General features: G+C 44.5%; 1 protein-coding gene across 4 annotated transcripts in view; it reads left to right on the top strand.

The window, feature by feature from the left end:
- LCMT2 (leucine carboxyl methyltransferase 2) overlaps window positions 1-17,333 on the top strand; it is a 90,758-nt gene that overhangs the window by 31,659 nt on the left and 41,766 nt on the right. The gene's annotated exons all lie outside the window — the stretch shown is intronic.

Raw genomic sequence — 17,333 nt, 5'->3', positions numbered from 1 at the left:
GTACTGACATTAGATTTAGGGTTAGGGTTCACTTCTAGAGCCCTTTTTAAATATCGGCATTACATTAGCTATCTTCTAGTCATTGGGTACAGAAGCCAATTTAAAGGACAGGTTACAAACCATAGTTAAGAGTTCTGCAACTTCACATTTGAGTTCTTTCAGAACTCTTGGGTGAATGCCATCTGGTCCCGGTGACTTGTTACTGTTAAATTTATCATTAATTCCAAAACCTCCTCTAGTGACACTTCAATCTGTGACAATTCCTCCGATTAGCCACCTACAAAAGCCAGCTCAGGTTTGGGAATCTCCCTAACATCCTCAGCCGTGAGGACTGAAGCAAAGAATCCATTTAGTTTCTCCGCAATTACTTCATCGTCTTTAAGTGCTCCTTTTGTATCTCGATCATCCAGGGGCCCCACTGGTTGTTTAGCAGGCTTCCTGCTTCTGATGTACATAAAAAACATTTTGTTATTACCTTTTTGAGTTTTTGGCTAGCTGTTCTTCAAACTCCTCTTTGGCTTTTCTTATTACATTTTTACACTTAATTAGGCAGTATTTATGCTCCTTTCTATTTACCTCACTAGGATTTGACTTCCACTTCTTAAAATATGTCTTTTTATCTCTTACTGCTTCTTTTACATGGTTGTTAAGCCACGGTGGCTCTTTTTTAGTTCTTTAATTTTTTTTTTTAAATTTCAGGTATACATTTAAGTTGGGCCTCTATTATGGTGACACTGGCTGGGTCAGGTTCAAAGGACTATTGCTTATACCCGTGAGCTATCCATCTGGTATGAAACTTTAAAGGGTAAACATCTGGTTAATTCCTCTGTCCGTGCATGCGCGGTGTCATCCATTAGGCGCGTGAGCCTTATCTTGCGTGATGGAAGAAGTAAACTTTCAAATAAATTTTAATTTGATTCCCCCAAGGAGCTGGTGGATATTATGCACTTTGTTGGGGAACCCTTGAGCATTTGAGATCTCTGGTGTGATGATCTGTGAACAAAAAGTATTGCCAGAACATGTAAACTTTAAGAAAGGCAGAGTTTTTTTTTCCAGGGCCTGAATCTCGAAAACCCCTTGATCAAATGGCCCCAAATTTGGATCACTGACTGTGTCCTCCACTTTCATGAAGTATATCAAATTTCAAGGCAATCTGATTAACCATACAGATTCTAGAACAGTCAAGCTCATTGCCATAGGCAGGGCTGTCCCTAGAGGGGTGCGGGGCCCAGGGTGGAAGTGACGAATCCATCACTTCCGGGACTGACCGTGCCAGCTAATCACATTGGCCTGCGGGGCCCGATGAGTTCGCCCCAATTCGCTGTACCCTAGGGATGGCTCTGGCCGTAGGATCCCATTGAGACCAAGGACTTAGCGGCATTCAGAAAGAGACTGGACATTTATATGGATAACAAGAATATCTAGTTATATTAGTTGAGGCTAATATAATTTCTCTTCCAAAATTTAAGCCCTGTGCAATGTTTAAGCACATCTTGAACTAAAGGGTTCAGGAAAAGACCAAAGACAGAGGGCAGATTATTCTACATTACCTGTTGCAAGGTTTCTTGCATCTTCCTCTGCAGCTCTGGCTATTGTCAGTCAGGATACTGGACTAGATGGACCACAGTTCTGGCACAGTGTCATATGGGTCATTCACTGTTGGGGCATCTCCTTTTGGCTGCCCCTGGGGATTAGCGGCTTTTAGATCAGATGCCCTCCTCGCACTGCATCCCCCCTTGCTCCTCAGGACTCATTGTGCTCCCTCTTCATGACTCAAGTGTCCAGCCAGGTCGCTTATAGTCTTCCCGCTCTGTAGATCCCACTGGATCAGCTGTCCGCATGCTGTCCCAGACAGTCTTCTGATCCAATGACAGGTTCTTTGCCTTTTCCCAGTGGCTGGGAGGGGAACCTGGACCCATCCATTACTCTGAATTCCAGCCCAGAGACCTTGTATCCAATAACTATAGTCTGTTGGCTTCCTGACCCTGGTATTTCCTTAGGACTCCTTCCTACTTCTCTTCGCTGCTGAGCCAGACACACCCGTCTGCTCCAACAAAGACCCAGGGTCTGAATTACTTGCCCCAAAGCTGCAGGTTTACCTGAAAGCAGCTCACAGAAGTGTGCTTGTCTTTAACACTCAGATGCCCAACCCCCAATGGGGTCTAAACCCAAATAAATCCATTTTATCAGGGCCAGTTTGTTTACCTGCTGCGTCAGCAGGTTCAGCTGATCGCAGCTCTCACTGGCCACGGTTTGCTGTCTCAGGCCAATGGAGGCGGCGGAAAGCAGCGTGGGTGAGGGATGTGATGGCCATGGCTTTCCGCCATCCCTATTGGCCTGGGATGGCGAACCGCAGCCAGTGGGAGCCACTATCAGCTGAACCTTTTGTATTCTGTGTCTTGTATTTTGCAGTTTGTATGTTCGGAGGCTGGTAGGGGCAGTGTGCTGGGAAAGGAGCTGAGCCCTGATTAGGGGGCGGGGCTTCCCTGCTTAGGGGTCCTATAAAGGCAGCCAACCAGTCAGGCAGCAGCATAGACGGATGCAGCGGCACAGCAGCCAGCAAACAGAGCTGTAAACAGGGGAGTTTCAGTGGGAGTTTACAGGGGGAGGTTGCAGGGGAGACTTAGAGACCTAAGCAGAGGAACTGACAGGCTAGTGAAGGGAGTAGGTGACGGTCTGCCAGTGTTCTGGTGCCTGTTGGGGGTTTGTTTTGTGTTTCTTGGACTAACAGGTTTTAGGTGGGAAGGCTATGACCGATACAGAGGCATCAGTGAAAGACACAATGAGGATGACTGGATGTGGAAGCTGCTGCATGTGCATGATCCTGGAGGGGGTACCTGAAAAGAGTTTTGTCTGCATGAAGTGCCGCCTGATAGAGCTGATGGAAGAAAAGATCCGAGGACTGGAGATGCAGGTGGAAACTCTGGTCGAGTTTAGAAGGGGGTCCGAGCAGGTGATGGAGCAAAGACAGGAGGAGGCTGAAGGGATAAGCCCAGACTTGCAGATGGAAGCAGGACTAAAGAACTCTGAGGGGAGACTGCTCGGTGAGGAAAGTGGACGGTGGAAGCATGTGACTAAGAGAACCAGGAAGAAGAAAAGACAGGCCAGTGAAGGAGAAATAGAGCTCAGGAACAGGTTTGCAGAGTTGGAAAATGAAGAAGGGGCACAGCAGGTGGTTGCTGAAGGTGAGAGGGCAAGGAAAAAGAGAAGAGCAGCTAGTCCTACAGGAAGAGGGGAAGAGTCAATGGAGACAACACCAAATATGAGCCCCAGGAGGATACGGGAAGGGTTGCGGAGGATTGCAAGGGTGAATAGGAATCGAGAGGACTTGCAGCCAGTGGGAGCAAGGGATAGACCAGAGAATCACACTGTCACCAGGAAAAGACAGGTCTACGTGATTGGGGACTCCTTACTGAGAAGAATAGACAGGCCTGTAACTAGAGCTGATCCGGAGAACAGAAGGGTGTGCTGTCTGCCGGGTGCTAAGATATGGGATGTGGACCTCAGGCTGTAAAGGATCCTAATGGGAGCGGGAAAGAATCCGTTGATTGTCCGTCATGTGGGAACAAATGATACGGCTAGATTCTCGCCGGAACGTATCAAGGGAGACAATGCCAGATTGGAGAAGACGCTTAAGGAAATCGAGGCTCAGGTGATTTTCAGTGGGATTCTGCCTGTTCCTAGAGAAGGGCAACAAAGGTGTGACAAGATTATGGCGATCAACAGATGGCTCAGGCGGTGGTGCTATAAGGAGGGCTTTGGGATGTATGGCCACTGGGAAGCATTCATGGACAGAGTACTGTTCTCTCAGGATGGACTTCACCTGAGTAAGGAGGGAAATAGACTTCTAGGATGGAGGCTCGCCCAACTGATTAAGAGAGCTTTAAACTATGAATTTGGGGGAGATGGGGGAGATGTCCGGGTAATCTCCATGCCGGAATTTAACCTTGAGAGGGCAGAAAACTAAGTAAGAGAGGATACAGCTGTGGGATGAAGAATGGATATAAGGAGGAAGGCTAGTGTAGATACCAGTCTAATAGGTGATACTGGTGGTAGAATGTCTGTGCCTAACCGGGTAAAGAATGTCAGTGAAGCCAAACGGCAAAAATTAAGATGTCTGTACACTAATGCGAGGAGCCTAGGTAACAAAATGGAGGAACTAGAGCTACTGGTGCAGGAAGTGAAACCGGATATTATAGGGATAACAGAAACATATTGGAATAGTAGTCATGACTGGAGTACAGGTATTGAAGGCTATGTGCTGTTTAGGAAAGACAGAAATAAAGGCAAAGGTGGTGGAGTAGCATTGTTGAGCCTCCCCTGAGATAGTGCTTGAGGTGTGCTACAGACCGCCGGGATCTGATTTGGATATGGATAGAGACCTCTTTAATGTTTTTAATGAAGTAAACACTAATGGGAATTGTGTGATCATGGGAGACTTTAACTTCCCAGATATAGACTGGAGGACAAATGCTAGTAACAATAATAGGGCTCAGATTTTTCTGGATGTGATAACTGATGGATTTCTTAAGAACATAAGAACATAAGAACATAAGAAAGGCCATACCGGGTCAGACCAAAGGTCCATCCAGCCCAGTATCTGTCTACCGACAGTGGCCAATGCCAGGTGCCCCTGAGGGAGTGAACCTGACAGGCAATGATCAAGTGATCTCTCTCCTGCCATCCATCTCCATCCTCTGACGAACAGAGGCTAGGGACACCATTCTTACCCATCATGGCTAATAGCCATTTATGGACTTAGCCACCATGAATTTATCCAGTCCCCTTTTAAACATTGTTATAGTCCTAGCCTTCACAACCTCCTCAGGTAAGGAGTTCCACAAGTTGACTGTGCGCTGCGTGAAAATAACTTCCTTTTATTTGTTTTAAACCTGCTGCCTATTAATTTCATTTGGTGACCCCTAGTTCTTGTATTATGGGAATAAGTAAATAACTTTTCCTTATCCACTTTCTCAACATCACTCATGATTTTATATACCTCTATCATGTCCCCCCTTAGTCTCCTCTTTTCCAAACTGAAGAGTCCTAGCCTCTTTAATCTTTCCTCATATGGGACCCTCTCTAAACCCCTAATCATTTTAGTTGCTCTTTTCTGAACCTTTTCTAGTGCTAGAATATCTTTTTTGAGGTGAGAAGACCACATCTGTACACAGTATTCGAGATGTGGGCGTACCATGGATTTATATAAGGGCAATAATATATTCTCAGTCTTATTCTCTATCCCCTTTTTAATGATTCCTAACATCCTGTTTGCTTTTTTGACCGCCTCTGCACACTGCGTGGACATCTTCAGAGAACTATCCACGATAACTCCAAGATCTTTTTCCTGACTCGTTGTAGCTAAATTAGCCCCCATCATGTTGTATGTATAGTTGGGGTTATTTTTTCCAATGTGCATTACTTTACATTTATCCACATTAAATTTCATTTGCCATTTTATTGCCCAATCACTTAGTTTTGTGAGATCTTTTTGAAGTTCTTCACAATCTGCTTTGGTCTTAACTATCTTGAGTAGTTTAGTGTCATCTGCAAACAGTTTAGTGTCATCTTCACCAAGTAGTTGAAGAACCAACAAGAGGGGATGCCATTTTAGATTTGGTTTTGGTGAGTAGTGAGGACCTCATAGAAGAAATGGTTGTAGGGGACAACCTTGGTTCGAGTGATCATGAGCTAATTCAGTTTAAACTAGATGGAAGGATAAACAAAAATAGATTTAGGACTAGGGTTTTTGATTTCAAAAGGGCTAACTTTAAAGAATTAAGGAATTTAGTTAGGGAAATTGAATAGACTGAAGAACGTGTGGATCTAAAGGCAGAAGAATCCCGGAATTACTTCAGGTCAAAGTTGCAGAAACTATCAGAAGCCTGCATCCCAAGAAAGGGGAAAAAATCATTGGCAGGAGTTGTAGACCAAGCTGGATGAGCAAGCATCTCAGAGAGGTGATTAAGAAAAAGCAGAAAGCCTACAAGGAATGGAAGATGGGCGGGATTAGCAAGGAAAGCTACATTATTGAGGTCAGAACATGTAGGGATGAAGTGAGAGAGGCTAAAAGTCATGTAGAGTTGTGTGACGTTATTGATATAAATTGGGACCATATAGAACATGGGTTGCAACCAAGGTCCTGTAGTTGCACCAAATCTTGGGTAAAGGGGGTCATATAAGGTGTCTAAGACCAGGTTATGGGTTGCTGGTTATGATTATGCTGTCTGTATGTCTGTGTATCATTTTGTAGTTGAAATTATAAGTATTGGCTCTGTACTGTCTGTATTTTATATTGTGCTCTGCTTCTGGGTGACACCACAGAAAAGCTGGTGTTAGCCCTGCCTAGCCTGCTTGATGGCCCATTAAGGACCATCAGTTACACAATTGACCCATGGAGAGAAGGCAGACATGCCTTGTGACTCAGCAAAGTATGCAGGGACTGGCCCATGTGACTCCAGACTCCATTTTGCTGTAATTTTCCACAGTAAGGACAAAGAGATTCTTACACCTGGAAAAGCCTATATAAGGCTGATGCATCATCTCCATCTTGTCTTCAGTCCTGCTTCTTACCTCTGGAAGGACTTTGCTACAACCTGAAGCTCTGCACAAAGGACTGAATGACCCATCCCAGCGGGGGATGTTCCAGAGACTTGATTTGAACCTGCAGTTTACTCCATCATTGCTGCAAGCCTGAACTAAGAACTTTGCCATTATTGTATGTAATTGATTCCATTTAACCAATTCTACCTCTCATCTCTATCTTTTTCCCTTTGTAAATAAACCTTTAAATTTTAGATTCTAAAGGATTGGCAGCAGCATGATTTGTGGGTAAGATCTGATGTGTATATTGACCTGGGTCTGGGGCTTGGTCCTTTGGGATCGAGAGAACCGTTTTCTTTTATTGGGGTGTTGGTTTTCATAACCATTCATTCCCAGGACGAGTGGGACTGGTGGTGATACTGGGAGACTGGAGTGTCTAAGGGAATTGCTTGTGTGACTTGTGGTTAGCCAGTGGGGTGAGACCAAAGTCCTTCTTGTCTGGCTGGTTTGGTTTACCTTAGAGGTGGAAAAACCCCAGCCTTGGGCTGTGACTGCCCTGTTTGAGCAATTGGTCCTGAATTGGCACTCTCAGTTGGGTTCCGCCAGAACTGCTCCGTCACAGTGGCGTAGTCGTGCTTGGATCCACAGAACCAGGTCAATTAAGCTTTGGGTCAGAACCCTACGCTATCCAAATTTTGAATTTGGGATTGAGAGTTTGGTTGGTTAAAGATCAGTGACCATGAGACAGAAAGCATCAGGAAAAGCAAGGAAACTGCAAGCCTTGAGAGACAGCCTGCAGTTTGAATATGGAAAAAACTGGCAGAAATTCGAATGGAAGAGAAGCAAGCCTTGGCCCAGCTGGAGAAAGAGGCTGCTGAGAGAAAGAAAGAGGCTCCTAAGAGAGAAGAAAAAGCTCGTAAGGGGCGTCTGGAGCTGCTGGCTGCTGAGGAGAAAACTCGACAGATGCAACGGGAGACTCACAAGATGCAACAAGAAACTGTCAGACTTCAGCTTCAAGTCAAAAAAGCAAGGGAAGAACAGCAAGAATTGTATCCTCTTGAAAGTCCAGTTTGTAACAATGTTGGTATGTTGTATAACTCTGAGCAGTTGTCTGGGGGTAACCAAATGTACCCCAACAATGCCACCTTTTATGTCAATGCTGTTACTGTGTGTTCAGTGGAGGGTGGCCCCATAAATTGTGCCAGTGCTATGTATGGGAGTGGTAATGGAAAATTCATAGAGAGTGTAAAAGTCAATGGTAAAAGCTGTTTAGGGCAAATTATGGCTTCTAACATCACTCTTGTTAAAGCAGATCTGGTCAAAGAGGAAGATTATTTACCAGATCAGAGTGTGAATGTTGTGATCCTCTGTGAGTTTATGGTCCGTGTGCCTTTAGCCAGAATCCACCTTGAGTGGAATGGGGCTCAGCATGAAGTGATAGCTGGCGTCAGGAAGTTATTGCCTAAAGATCTTTTAATTGGGGAAAATGTTAAAGCTTTGTTCAGTCCAGGTAGCCAGTCACAGGAGAGGAATGATCTTAAATCTGTGTCTATTGTGGGCAATGATTTGCCTGAGGTGGGTTGCTCCAAAGGTTTGTCTGTGCCAGGAAGCAGTGTGTCTGTAAATGAAATTTCTGAATGTCTGATGTCTCAGGAGGAAATCTGGAGTTAGATCAAGAGCAGATTAAAGTAAATGGTCAGGTTAAAGCCCTAACTGAGGAAGGAAAGGGTAAATTTGTGATAGGTGATGGATTGGTGGCTAGTGCAGCTTGTAGAAGTGAACCTGAAATGGGTAACTGTGATTTGCTGAAAGTAGCTCAGTGTAGTGAAAAAAGCAGCAGCTTATCCGTTGGGAGTGGCAATGTGCCTGGTAGGGAAAGTTTGGAGGAGCCTAGGCAGCCTTGTGAGCTGATGGCTTTGTCTAGTCAGCAGTTTGGGCAGACAGGGATAGTGGAAGATGAGTGTCCCTGTCCCTTACCTGTTTCCTGTGTGGAGAAATGTGACAGTGAAGGGAATGTGCCTATGTCTGTCAGGGGTATTGACTTGCCTATGAAGGGAGCTACCTTGGTCTCCAAGCAGTTGTCTGTGAACAGTCCTGTGTGCTGGGACAAGGGACATGAGATCCCAAGCTGTGTGTCTGGTGAAGGAGAATGTGTCTCTGGCTCTTCTGTGTCTGTGGAGCAGACAGAAGGTGCCTTTCAGCCTGTGATGGTTGAGGGTGAGTCAGTTGTTTCGAAGTTGGTTGTAAATACAGCTAAAGCCCAGGAAGGGAATGATCCTAAGTTTGTGTCTGCTGGGGAGAATGGCACTGTGACTAGGTTGCATCCAGTTAGTGTCATAGCAAAATCCCAGAGACCAGACAATTTTGGTGCTTGTAGTTTGCCAGTTGCTAATGTGTGGTTGGAAAAGGGTGTAGCAACTCTGCCTGATCAGGGTGATACCCTAGCCAGGGCACAAAGGGAGCATAAAGGTGATTTAATTGTGTTACCTACTGACAGTTTGACAACTTGTAGCAAGAAGGAAAAGATTCCTGAACTTGTTCCAGGCCAGGGAAAGGAGAATCCTTCTAACCTGTTATCGAGAAAGTCTATAAGTTTGCCTGAAAGGGGATTGTGTAGAGATCGGCCTGATGGGCCAGAGGTGATTCTAAATGTAAGTGAGACCCAGCAAAAGTTTGTGGTTGCTCAGGAAAGTGTTCCTTTAGAGCAAGCCCTAAGTGAAGCAGGGAAGGACAGAATTTCTGAGAGGGGTGAATTGCTGCTTAGAAAAGCTCCTAGGGAAGGGAATCCTCAGGGTAATTTGTGCAAGCAGTTTACTGCAACTAAGGGTGTGAAAGTGATTTAATCAAGAAAGTTTTAGTTCCTAACAGCCAGAAATTTTCTGTTGTGAACGGATCCATTGACTTTCCTTTTGAGAGATCCAGTGTGGGCAGCTTTAATAAGGTCTCAGATGAAGTAGGAGCTGTTGAGAGAGTTGAGCAGCCATATAACCAGGTGGCTGTGTGTGGCCAGCGTGTTGGGAAGACAATGGTGTTGGAACAGGAATGTCTTCATGCTGATTCTGTGAGTGAGCAGTCTGTGCTTCAGGGTCTGAGGACAGATTGGGTTACTGGTGTTTCAGAGCAGAACAGTTTTATGGCTGAATGCTTAAGGATGCAGGGGAGAGCAAGCCAGCTCTCACCCTCAGACTATTTGGATTTGTGTGGTATCTCTGTAAAACAAAGTCCAGCATTGAAATGGGTAGCAGCTAAAAATCTAAAAGCTAGTGTCTATGTTGATGCGAATTACTTGGCTGGCAGGGAGAAGAAAGACTTGCTAATAGCTGTTAGCAAAGAGAGCCCACCCCATCAGCCAGTGAATTCTGTTAAGCAAGAGAAATCAGGGTTTAATCCTGCAGGACAAGAAGGAAAGAAAAAACTGAATTTTGCAAAGGAAAGCCACAGGTTAACCCTAAAATGCCCAAACCCCAATGGTATTGAGCCAATAGTGTGGTGTGACAAACATGATTGTAGATGGACACTTGCAATAAATTTGTTGTTACTGCTAATGGTAATGTTTGTTACTAATGTGTTGCTATTACCAAGAAATGTAAAAATGTGCAATGTGCCTAATCTTGTGGAAAATCCCTTAAACATGTTGAGAGTAATGCATGAAGACGTACTTTATGTTAAAGGGCCTTGCTATACTGATGTTTCACAGTTAATGCCTGTAAACAGTATTGGAACTTTTCACAGGGGAAAATACATTCCAGACCTGATGTGCTGAGGCACACTACCATATTGCTTTCATGGCTAAATGCCAAATGTTAATTGGGTTCCAAACATTGGCCAGAGCTGGTATGGATAAAGTAGCTGTTTTCTTTAGCTCTTGGCAAGATCACATGAAACATACAGGAACCATGCTGCAAAAGCTAACCAAGTTATACCTTGAGTTTGTAAAGAGATTCATTCATGTTATTGAATATGACTTTGATAAACCATTTCGGTTATACACTGGTACGGCCTCTAGCCCAACACTAGCTGTAGTGAGACAGACCCAAGGAAAGGGGGCTCTTGGGATGCAGTCAGCGATGTTTGTGACATCCCTTCCTGCATCAATTTTGCGTTGGGGGTGTGACGTTATTGATATAAATTGGGACCGTATAGAACATGGGTTGCAACCAAGGTCCTGTAGTGGCACCAAATCTTGGGTAAAGGGGGTCATATAAGGTGTCTAAGACCAGGTTATAGGTTGCTGGTTATGATTATGCTGTCTGTATGTCTGTGTATCATTTTGTAGTTGAAATTATAAGTATTGGCTCTGTACTGTCTGTATTTTATATTGTGCTCTGCTTCTGGGTGACACCACAGAAAAGCTGGTGTTAGCCCTGCCTAGCCTGCTTGATGGCCCATTAAGGACCATCAGCTACACAATTGATCCATGGAGAGAAGGCAGACACGCCTTGTGACTCAGCAAAGTATGCAGGGACTGGCCCATGTGACTCCAGACTCCATTTTGCTGTAATTTTCCACAGTAAGGACAAAGAGATTCTTACACCTGGAAAAGCCTATATAAGGCTGATGCATCATCTCCATCTTGTCTTCAATCCTGCTTCTTACCTCTGGAAAGACTTTGCTACAACCTGAAGCTCTGCACAAAGGACTGAATGACCCATCCCAGCGGGGGATGTTCCAGAGACTTGATTTGAACCTGCAGTTTACTCCATCATTGCTGCAAGCCTGAACTAAGAACTTTGCCATTACTGTATGTAATTGATTCAATTTAACCAATTCTACCTCTCATCTCTATCTTTTTCCCTTTGTAAATAAACCTTTAGATTTTAGATTCTAAAGGATTGGCAACAGCGTGATTTGTGGGTAAGATCTGATGTGTATATTGACCTGGGTCTGGGGCTTGGTCCTTTGGGATCGAGAGAACCGTTTTCTTTTATTGGGGTGTTGGTTTTCATAACCATTCATTCCCAGGACGAGTGGGACTGGTGGTGATACTGGGAGACTGGAGTGTCTAAGGGAATTGCTTGTGTGACTTGTGGTTAGCCAGTGGGGTGAGACCAAAGTCCTTCTTGTCTGGCTGGTTTGGTTTGCCTTAGAGGTGGAAAAACCCCAGCCTTGGGCTGTGACTGCCCTGTTTGAGCAATTGGTCCTGAATTGGCACTCTCAGTTGGGTCCCACCAGAACCGCACTGTCACAAGTTGGACCTTGCAAAGGGAATTAAAACCAATAGTAAAAGGTTCTATAGCCATATAAATAAAGAAGAAGTGGGACCGCTAAACACTGAGGATGGAATGGAGGTTAAGGATAATCTAGGCATGGCCCAATATCTAAATAAATACTTTGCCTCAGTCTTTAATAAGGCTAATGAGGAGCTTAGGGATAATGGTAGGATGACAAATGGGAATGAGGATATGGAGGTAGATATTACCGCATCCGAGGTAGAAGCCAAACTCCAACAGCTTAATGGGACAAAATCAGAGGGCCCAGATAATCTTCATCCAAGAATATTAAAGGAACTGGCACATGAAATTGCAAGCCCATTAGCAAGAATTTTTAATGAATCAGTAAACTCAGGGGTTGTACCGTACGACTGGAGAATTGCTAACATAGTTCCTATTTTTAAGAAAGGGAAAAAACGTGATCCGAGTAACTATAGGCCTGTTAGTTTGACATCTGTAGTATGTAAGGTCTTGGAAAAAATTTTGAAGGAAAAAGTAGTTAAGGACATTGAGGTCAATGGTAATTGGGACAAAATACAGCATGGTTTTACAAAAGTAGATCGTGCCAAACCAACCTGATCTCCTTCTTTGAGAAGGTAATAGATTTTTTAGACAAAGGAAACACGGTGGATCTAATTTACCTAGATTTCAGTAAGGTATTTGACACGGTTCCACATGGGGAATTATTAGTTAAATTGAAAAAGATGGGGATCAGTATGAAAATTGAAAGGTGGATAAGGAACTGGTTAAAGGGGAGACTACAGTGGGTTGTACTGAAAGGTGAACTGTCAGGCTGGAAGGAGGTTACTAGTGGAGTTCCTCAGGGATCAGTTTTGGGATCAATCTTATTTAACCTTTTTATTACTGACCTTGGCACAAAAAGCAGGAATGTGCTAATAAAATTTGCGGATGACACAAAGCTGGGAGGTATTGCTAACACAGAGAAGGACCGCGATATCATACAGGAAGATCTGGATGACCTTGTAAACTGGAGTAATAGTAATAGGATGAAATTTAATAGTGAAAAGTGCAAGGTCATGCATTTAGAGATTAATAACAAGAATTTTAGTTATAAATTGGGGACATATCAGTTGGAAGTAACAGAGGAGGAGAAGGACCTCGGAGTATTGGTTGATCACAGGATGACTATGAGCCGCCAATGTGATATGGCCGTTAAAAATGCTAATGCGGTTTTAGGATGCATCAGGCGAGGTATTTCCAGCAAAGATAAGGAGGTGTTATTACCGTTGTACAAGGCCGTTGTACTGGTGAGACCTCATCTGGAATACTGTGTGCAGTTCTGGTCTCCCATGTTTAAGAAGGATGAATTCAAACTGGAACAGGTTCAGAGACGGGCTACTAGGATGATCCGAGGAATGGAAAACCTGTCTTATGAAAGGAGACTCAAAGAGCTTGACTTGTTTAGTCTAACCAAAAGAAGGTTGAGGGGGGATATGCTTGCTCTTTATAAATATATCAGAGGGATTAATATCTGGGAGGGAGAGGAATTATTTAAACTTAGTACTAATGTGGACACAAAAACAAATGGATATAAACTGGACACTAGGAAGTTTAGACTTGACATTAGACAAAGGTTTCTAACCATTAGAGGAGTGAAGTTCTGGAACAGCCTTCCAAGGGGAGTAGTGGGGGAAAAAGACATATCTGGCTTTAAGACTAAGCTTGATATGTTTATGGAGGGGATGGTATGATGGGATAGCCTAATTTTGGCAATTAATATAACAATTGCTCTTTGTTTATCAGGAGGAAAGTATGCCCAGTGGTCTGTGATGGGATGTTAGATGGGGTGGGATCTGAGTTACTATAGAGAATTCTTTCCTGGGTGCTGGCTGGTGAGTCTTGCCCACATGCTCAGGGTTTAACTGATCGCCATATTTGGGGTCGGGAAGGAATTTTCCTCCAGGGCAGATTGGCAGAGGCCCTGGAGGTTTTTCGCCTTCCTCTGCAGCATGGGGCACGGGTCACTTGCTGGAGGATTCTCTGCAGCTTGACGTCTTTAAACCACAATTTGAGGACTTCAATAACTCAGGGCTTGGCTACACTTACAAATTTGCAGCGCTGCAGCAGGGTGTGAAAACACACCCTCTGCAGCGCTGCAAATTGCGGCGCTACAAAACGCCAGTGTAGTCAAAGCCCCAGCGCTGGGAGCCGCACTCCCAGCGCTGTCCGTTATTCCCCACAGGGAAGTGGAGTACGGACAGCGCTGGGAGAGTTTTCTCCCAGCGCTGGCGCTTTGACTACACTTAGCGCTTCAAAGCGCTGCCGCGGCAGCGCTACCGTGGCAGCGCTTTGAAATGCAAGTGTAGCCAAAGCCTCAGACATAGGTTAGAGGTTTGTTATAGAAGTGGATGGGTAAGATTCTGTGGCCTGCATTGTGCAGGAGGTCAGACTAAATGATCGTAATGATCCCTTCTGACCTTAAAGTCTATGAGTCTATGAACCTGCTTACGCGGCAGATAAACTGGCCCAGCCTGGCGAGCCGCGTGCCAGATGTTGCAGACCCCCTGTTATACAGGATAAACTCATAAATTGTTCACCCTCTATAACACTGATAGACAGATATGCACAGTTGTTTGCTCCCCCGGGTATTAATATACACTCTGAGTTAATTAATAAGTAAAAAGTGATTTTATTAAATACACAAAGTAGGATTTAAGTGGCTCCAAGTAGTAACAGACAGAACAAAGTAAGTCACCAAGCAAAATAATATAAAATGCGCAAATCCATGTCTAATTAAAGTGAATATAGATAATCTCACCCTCAGAGCTGCTTCAGTAAGTTTTTTCCTCAGACTGGACCCCTTCCAGGCTTGGGCACAATTCTTTCCCCTGGTACAGCTCTTGTTCCAGCTCAGGTGGTAGCTATGGCGCCTCTCTTTTTTTTGTTCTGTTCCACCCATGTCCCTGTCTGGGTTCCCACCCCCTCCTTCTCAATGGAAAGACACCAGGTTAAAGATGGATTCCAGTTCAGGTGACATGATCACATGTCACTGCAAGACTTCATTGCCCACTTGCCAGCACACACATCTACAGGAAGACTTACAGGTAAAACAGCCGTCTGCAGTCAATTGCCCTGGTTCATGGGAGTCATCAAGATTCCAAACCACCATTAATGGCCCACACTTTGCATAATTACAATAGGCCCTCAGAGTTATATTTCTAGCTTCAGATACAAGAGTGCATCTTGTACATTTTTACAAATAGGATGATCACGCTCAGTAGATTATAAGCTTTGTAATGATACCTTACAAGAGACTTTCTGCATGAAGCATATTCCAGTTACATTATATTCACTCGTTAGCATATTTTTATAAAACCATATAGACTGCAGCGTCACAATGGGGTGTCCTCCTGACACATACAGTATGGCATTGCTGTGTGTACAGCATCAGTTCTGTTCCCAAACTTTTGCTAATTCATAAATTTAGAGGGCAGAAGGGGGCATTAGATCATCTGATCTGACCTCCTGTATAACACAGGCCAGAAAATTTCAACCAGTTACTCCTGTATCAAGCACAAAAATCTTTTGTTTGGCTAAAGCAACATCCAGAAAGGGACTAATCTGAGTTTGAAGATCACAAGGGATGCAGAAAGAACAGGAGTACTTGTGGCACCTTAGAGACTAACAGATTTATTTGAGCATAAGTTTTTGTGGGCTACAGCCCACTTCATCGGATGCTAAAACTGGAACATACAGCAAGGAGATATTTATATATACAGAGAACATGAAAAGGTGGAAGTAGCCATACTAACTGTAAGAGGCCAATGAATTGAGATGAGCTATCATCAGCAGGAGGAAAGAAAACTTTTGAAGTGATAATCGAGATGACCCATAGAAGGTGTGAGGATACTTAACATGGGGAAATAGATTCAATTAGTGTAATGGCCCAACCATTCCCAGTCTCTGTTCAAACCTAAGTTAATTGTATCTAATTTGCATATTAATTCAAGTTTAGCAGTCTCTCTTTGGAGTCTGTTTTTGAAGTTTTTTTGTTGTAAAATTGCCACCTTCAAGTCTGTCACTTGAGGTTAGAGAGGTTGAAGTGTTCTCCCACTGGTTTTTTAATGTTATGATTCTTGATGTCAGATTTGTGTCCATTTATTCTTTTGCGTTGTGACTGTCCAGTTTGGCCAATGCATTGGCAGAGGGGCATTGCTGGCACATTGGTAGATGTGCAGCTGAACGAGCCCCTGATGGTGTGACTGATGTGATTAGGTCCTACGATGGTGTCACTTGAATAAATATGTGGACAGAATTGGCATCAGGCTTTGTTGCAAGGATAGGTTCCTGGGTTAGTGTTTATGTTGTATGGTGTGCGGTTGCTGGTGAGTGTTTGCTTCAGGTTAGGGGGCTGTCTGTAAGCGAAGACTGGTCTGTCTCCCAAGATCTGTGAGAGTGAGGGTAGGGTTAGGGTTACAATCGCATTTGCTCCAATCCTTCAGACAGAGACAAACACCTACAGGATCTCTATCAAGCATTCTTAAAACTACAGTACCCACCTGCTGAAGTGAAAAAACAGATTGGCAGAGCCAGAAGGGTACCCAGAAGTCACCTACTACAGGACAGGCCCAACAAAGAAAATACCAGAACGCCATTAGCCATCACCTTCAGCCCCCAACTAAAACCTCTCCAGCGCATTATCAAAGATCTACAGCCTATCCTGAAAGATGATCCCTCACTCTCACAGATCTTGGGATAATGTGGATGCAATTTGACGGTATTGGCCTCCAGGAGCTATCCCAGAGTGCTCCATTGTGACCGCTCTGGACAGCGCTCTCAACTCAGATGCACTGGCCAAGTAGACAGGAAAAGGCCCGCAAACTTTTGAATTTAATTTCCTGTTTGGCCAGCGTGTTTGCAGAGCTCATTCAGAGCTCATCAGCATGATGTGCACATTGCCCGGCCCGTACTTTGTGAGAAGTCTATGACCATGACCCTATTGTCACCGCGCTGCCGGCGCCTCCTCGCCTGGTTTTGCGCGAAACAGTTGTCTGCCGTTGCTCTGACGGAGGGAGGGGCGACTGGCGACATGGCTTACAGGGAATTAAAATCAACAAAAGGGGTGGCTTTGCATCAAGGAGAAACACAAATAACTGTCACACAGAATGGCCCCCTCAAGGATTGAACTCAAAACTCTGGGTTTAGCAGGCTGTTCATTTCACAAAACAAATCAGATGGATCAAAACAAGAAATTGACCTATCTTTTACATCTTAGGCTGGCAGCAGATGGTGCAGTATGACTGCAAGCCATCGTCATCTCCTGGGTGCTCGGCAGAAGATGGGAATGACCTGGCTGAGTTACTCCCATATCTGTCCAGGCGCCCCAACCGATCTCACCGAGGTCAGCTAAAAGAGCACCCAGGAATATGACGACGATGGCTACCAATCGTAATGCACCGTCTGCTGCCAAAAGGCAATGAGCTGCTGCTGTGTAGCAATGCAGTCCCACGTCTGTCAGCACCCAGGAGACGTACAGTGATGGCGAGCTGAGTGGGCTCCATGCTTGCCATGGTATGGTGTCTGCTCAGGTAACCCAGGAAAAAAGGCGTGAAACGATTG

The sequence above is a fragment of the Mauremys reevesii genome, linkage group 1 (assembly GCF_016161935.1).
Source record: "Mauremys reevesii isolate NIE-2019 linkage group 1, ASM1616193v1, whole genome shotgun sequence".
In the NCBI taxonomy this organism is placed as follows: Eukaryota; Metazoa; Chordata; order Testudines; family Geoemydidae; genus Mauremys; species Mauremys reevesii.
This window is presented reverse-complemented; position numbering and strand designations above follow the sequence as displayed.